The sequence below is a fragment of the Arvicola amphibius genome, chromosome 14 (assembly GCF_903992535.2).
Source record: "Arvicola amphibius chromosome 14, mArvAmp1.2, whole genome shotgun sequence".
Classification (NCBI taxonomy): Eukaryota; Metazoa; Chordata; class Mammalia; order Rodentia; family Cricetidae; genus Arvicola; species Arvicola amphibius.
The window spans coordinates 3,704,211-3,709,757 of record NC_052060.1 but is presented as its reverse complement, the minus strand read 5'-3'; the positions used below and the strand labels follow the sequence as shown (position 1 = coordinate 3,709,757).

The window sequence follows — 5,547 nt, the reverse complement described above, 5'->3', positions numbered from 1 at the left end:
GAAACACATATGCACATATGAGTATTAAACACATATGAGTATTAAACACATATGCACATATGAGTATTAAACACATATGAGTATTAAGCACATATGAGTATTAAACACATATGAGTATTAAACACATATGAGTATTAAACACATATGAGTATTAAACACATATGAGTATTAAACACATATACACATATGAGTATTAAACACATATGAGTATTAAACACATATGAGTATTAAACACATATGCACGAGTATTAAACACATATGCACATATGAGTATTAAACAGAATATCAAACCATAAGGAGAATTATCCTCAAACAACCTCTCCTACCTTTAATTTACAAAACCAGATCTTCCTTCTTTTTCTGAAAAACAACAAGTGGCCAATAGGATGCCCGCAGCTTCCACAAAGCGTTTGGAGGTTTGGGGGCCATGGTCATGCTCAAGGACATGGTACCCATGGTGGTAAAACCAGACAAGGAGTGGATTTCCATCACCAAGCTGAGCAGCCTGCTCAAGGACATGAAGGTCAAGTCCCTAGAGGAGATCTACCTGTCCTCCCTGACCATGAAGGAATCTGAGATTGTTGACTTTTCTCTGGGCGCATCCCTAAAGGATGGGGTTCTAAAGATACTTCCAGTGCAGAAGCCGACCTGGTCAGGCTGACCAGCGGACCAGGTTCAAGGCTTTCGTCACTATTGGGGACTACAATGATCATCATGTTGATCTCCATGGAGGTAGCCACTGCCATGCACGGCGCCATCATCTCTGGCTAGCTCTCCATTGTCCCTGTGAAGAGAGGCCACTGGGAGAACAAGATGGCAAACTGACAAGTGGCTGTGACTTGTTGTCATGTGTCGCATCCCTGCCCCCAGAGACACTGGCGTTGTCTCTGCTCCTGTGCCCAAGCAGCTGCTGCTGATGGCAGGTATTAATGACTGCTCCACATCAGCCAGGGTCTGCACTGCCATCCTGGGCAACTTTGCCAAGGCCACCTTCGATGCCACCTCCAAAACCTACAGCTTCTTGATCCCCAACCTCTGGAAGGAAACTGTATTCACCAAGGCTTCTTACCAGGAATTCATTGAGCAGCTTGTGAAAACCCGCAACAGAGTCACCGTCCAGATGACCCAGGCTCAAGCTGTGAATCCCATGTAAGGGGATTTATACAAGAAAAATAAAGTGAGGTAAAGCTGATAAAAATAAGAGAACCCAGGCTGTCATGACCCAGGCGGGCCACAGGGTGGCAGCATATGCACTTTGATCGTTCTGATGATGCCCTTCTACCCTCTCAGCAGGAATCTGCCCCACAGTCCAATTTCTCCACGACTCCACTCCACTTCCTGTCTTCTTCTTGCTGTCTCCTGTGTTGCACAACTTCTTAATTATAGAAAATAACCTTCTAAGCATAACCTTCTATCAAAACCAACACAACCACCATTGTATTTAGCAAATGTTTATCAGTCTCCTCTACGCAAAACTTATCTAGTGACAAGTTAACAGATTAATGGAGCAGTAAGGGAGACAGACCAATAATTACAATGCCTGCAGTGTGCTGCTGGGGAAAGCCTGTTATTTTCTACAAAGGGTTGTAGCCTTCAAGGAGATTCCTGTGAGGTAGAGTCAACAGCAGGAATGTGCCGAGATACGACACCTCCGAACCACCGAGATGAGAGCTGGAATTTTGGTAGGAAGTGAAATAAGGGCAGCACCCAAGGGAGGCTGAGGATGCTGGAAAACAGCAGTTAGGGACAAGAAAGGGAATGGCAGCTTTGTTGACTGGGAAGGTCAAGTTTCCCAGCAACCAAGATTCTGAGCAGAGATCCCCAGGTAGACAAGAGAGAAGTGTGCAGACTTGGGACAGCTTCAGGATGAGAGTTCAGGAGCCAGGTGACTGACGGGTCCCCCCCTCCCAGGGATGCAGGAGAAGCCCAAGGTGCAGGCTGGTCTAGAGGTGGCCTTCGGCGTGGCCAGTCAGCAAAGACTTGGTGTGGACAGAGCCCAGAGATTACATAACAACGGTCTGTAGCTCCTAACCTACCAGCTGGGAGTTCTCTGACTCTGGACTTCTTGGCACCCTTTTCCCCAACTGTTTATTCTGGCTCGGTGGCACAGTAGAATGGCTCTGAGGAGCAGTCTCTGGCAGGGTGCAGACTGGGTGGGCTGAGCCTGAAGGCAACTCTGGCAAGAAGATGCTAACTTCCTCTACAAGAGAGCAAGTAAGCCAGACGCCACAAAAGTCCTGGAGCACCTCCCAGCTCCCTTCTGCACCACATCCAGCCTGTCCACCCAGGCAGAGATCCTACTTCCTTCTCCAGGATCCAACCAGTGAGTCTCTCTGACCGTCTCCACCCATGCCTTCTCCCCAACCAGCTAGATGTAGCCCAGATCCCATGTCCAGGGCTCCCTTCTAGTCTGTCCTCCACTATTTATACCACAACTGATCTCTAGACTTCTGTCAGGACTTGCCTTGCCTATTTTCCCAATGCCCAAGTCCTTCATGTGCCACATCAAACCCTTCCACCAACCATATCTACCCCAGCACTCCAAGCTTGGAACAAGAGACATCCTGTACATCAGCCCTCTGTCCACCTGACTTCATCCCACCCAAGCCATTTCTAACCTCTCGGCCCAGCCTTCCCCAACATCCGCTCTTCTGTCCCAACCTGCTCTGACCATATCAGACTTAGAACTAACAAAAGAATTCCGTGCACCCCATTTGCATTGCAAAAATACCAGCAATGTGAGACAACAAGCTCATGCCTTCTCTCCAGAACCTGCCAGTCCTGTCAAAATGTTCACCAATGAGAATTACCCACATGAATGCCAGGACACGGAATTTAAAAGAACAGTCATAATTTTCATCAAAGAATCCGAGGAGTTTAAAGAAGACCCAAAGAAACAGCTCAGTGGAATTAAGGGGAAAGAATTTAGGGAGAATAAGCACCTCTGTGATGCCCAAGAAAACACAAATGTGAAACAGAAGCAAATGACAAAGACAACACAGAGCTTGAAGACGGAATTCCGTAAGAAAAGCACTCGAGCTGAAATGAAGATTAAATTGAAAACCCTGATAACTCAGCCAGAAAACTCAAAGGAAAGTGTTACAAGGCAAATGAGTCAGGCTGAAGACAGAGTATCAGGACTCAAAGATAAAGTAGGAGATCTAAGTCGTGTAAACAAGGACTATGATAAGCATTAAACATACAGAAAAGGGACACACAGGAAATGTAGAACACCTTAGAGAAAACCAAACCTTCAAATTACAGGCATAGATGAAAGAGAAGCATCCCAAGCCAATGGCATACATCAGATGATCAACAAGATCACAGCAGATAAAGTAAGGAAAGACACACTCATACAGGTGCAAAAGGCACACAGAACATAGTCAACACCAAAAAAGAAAGTCCCTGCGCATATTATAGTTAAAGCATTAAGTAGACACAGCCAAGACAGTGTATTGGCGCCTGCTGGGGCCGCTCCAGAGCAGTGCTTGGCTGCTGCATGATTTTCTGCTGGTTTGGGGCAAAGATGGCAACCAGAAAGGTGCAGAGGCGTTGTATGTAGAAGCAGATGTGGGAAGAACAGCCCCAAAGACAGCTGTCGGTGGACTGGTGAATCACGCTTCTCTAGGGCAGATGCAAATCAGGTGGTGATTTTACCATGCAATCTGAGGCCAACAAAACTGCAGGCAGTACTGTCTCAAGCCATGGCGATGTGTGCGAGTTCACCAGGGAAGGTGGAAATTCTGGCCCCTCCCAATGGGTCTGTTCCTGAAGATGGAACTTCCTTTCATGCTTTCCCTGGAGAGCCTGGCAAGGAGCTGAGAAGAAGATCTGGGAGCAGATCCAGCCTGGCCCACACACCAGTGATGACTGCGTGGCCACATACAAAGGGCTCCATCTGAGATGAAGGGAAAGGGCGTTTGCAGGGCCCAAACCATGGCCAATAGTGGAATTTAGTAAGATAAGTGCTCTGTTACTGAAAGATATTAGAGAGGCCTTAATAACAAGAAAGAGGAGTATGTTTGTCATTTACATATTTTTTAAAAAGAAGGCACATTGAAAGTTGCAAGGAAAAAGAAACTGCAAGTCACATATAAAGAAAAACCCATCGGAGTGAGAGTTGATTTTCCAATGGAAATTTTGAATGTCCCAAAAGCCTGGGACATTCTAAGTACTAAAAGACAAGCCAGCCAGCCTAGACTAACATACCAAGCAAAAGTATCTACCATAATTGAAGGAAAAAGAAAATTTTCTACAGTATTAACAACCTTTAAAAATTTATATCCAATAAATCAGAAGACACAGGAAATGATATTTTGGGCTGAAGAGAGGACTGAGCACAGCAGAAAAGCTAAGGAAAGAAATATGGGCCCATTATTATTAAAACCCAAAGCGGCACTGAGGGCACAAACAACAAAACCAAAACTCAGCGTCAAGAAGACCACCATTAATAAACATAATAAATAATAACCTTAATATAAATAATAGCATTAATATCAATGGTTTCAATTCTTCAGTCAAAACACACAAGCTGACTAAATGGATCAGAAAATAACATGCATCTATCTGTAGTCTACAAGAAACATATAAAGCTAAGGCTTTAAAGACAGATGCCACCAGAGAGAAAAAGGATGAGAGTGCCCAAATCAAACGGGCGCCACTGTCCTGCTGTCTGACAAAGGACTTCAAACTAAAACTAATCAGAAGAGATAAGGGGACACTTCATTCTAATGAAGGGGTCACTTAACGAAGAAATTACTGTCCTAAGCACACATGTATCAAACTCTGGAGCACCCAATATCATAAGATGTACTACTGAATTTAAAGACACAGATTAACATCAATTCAATAATAGTAGGTGATTTCAGTATCCCACTTTCTTTAATAGACAGGTCTGGGAAAAATTAACAGAGAACCCTCGGAATTAGTTGACACCTCGCACCAAATGGGCTTAACAGATATCTACAGAGTATTCCACCCAAGGCCAAATACACAACCCACTCAGCAACATAGGAAGCTTTTCAAAAATATACCACATCCTGGGTCTCAAAATAAATATTTATACATTTAAAAGGGCAAAATCTCTCTTTGTATCCTATGTGAATATAGAGCAATAAAACGTAAGCTAGAGGACAGCAGAAGAGTCGGTGAACCTAAGAGCTGGATTTGGAGATGAACAAGATGGGCAGATCTTTGGCCCAGTTAACCAAGAGAAGGAAGGAGAGGACCCAAACTATCAAAATCAGAACTGAACAGGGAAACACTGCCATAAACACCAAAGAAATTCGGATTATAAAGAAATATTTTTAAAAATTGTACCCCATTAATCTGGAAAATCTAAAATAAATGGGTGAATCTCTAGTCTCAGCCAAGCCACCAAAATTAAAACAAGAAGAGTCAACAACCTAAACAGATCACAACAAATGAGGAGATGGAAATATTAATTAAAAAAAACTTTCAGGTAGAAGCTCTGAGCTCTTGACCACAACGACATATGCTGTGCAAAGCGGGAGGGCTCAGGGCCAAGGATTGGCACCTACAAGAGCC

General features: G+C 44.2%; 1 pseudogene; it reads left to right on the top strand.

The window, feature by feature from the left end:
- The first annotated feature begins 462 nt into the window (after window positions 1–462).
- Window positions 463–3,902, top strand: LOC119801155 (annotated as a pseudogene).
- The last annotated feature ends 1,645 nt before the right edge of the window (window positions 3,903–5,547 follow it).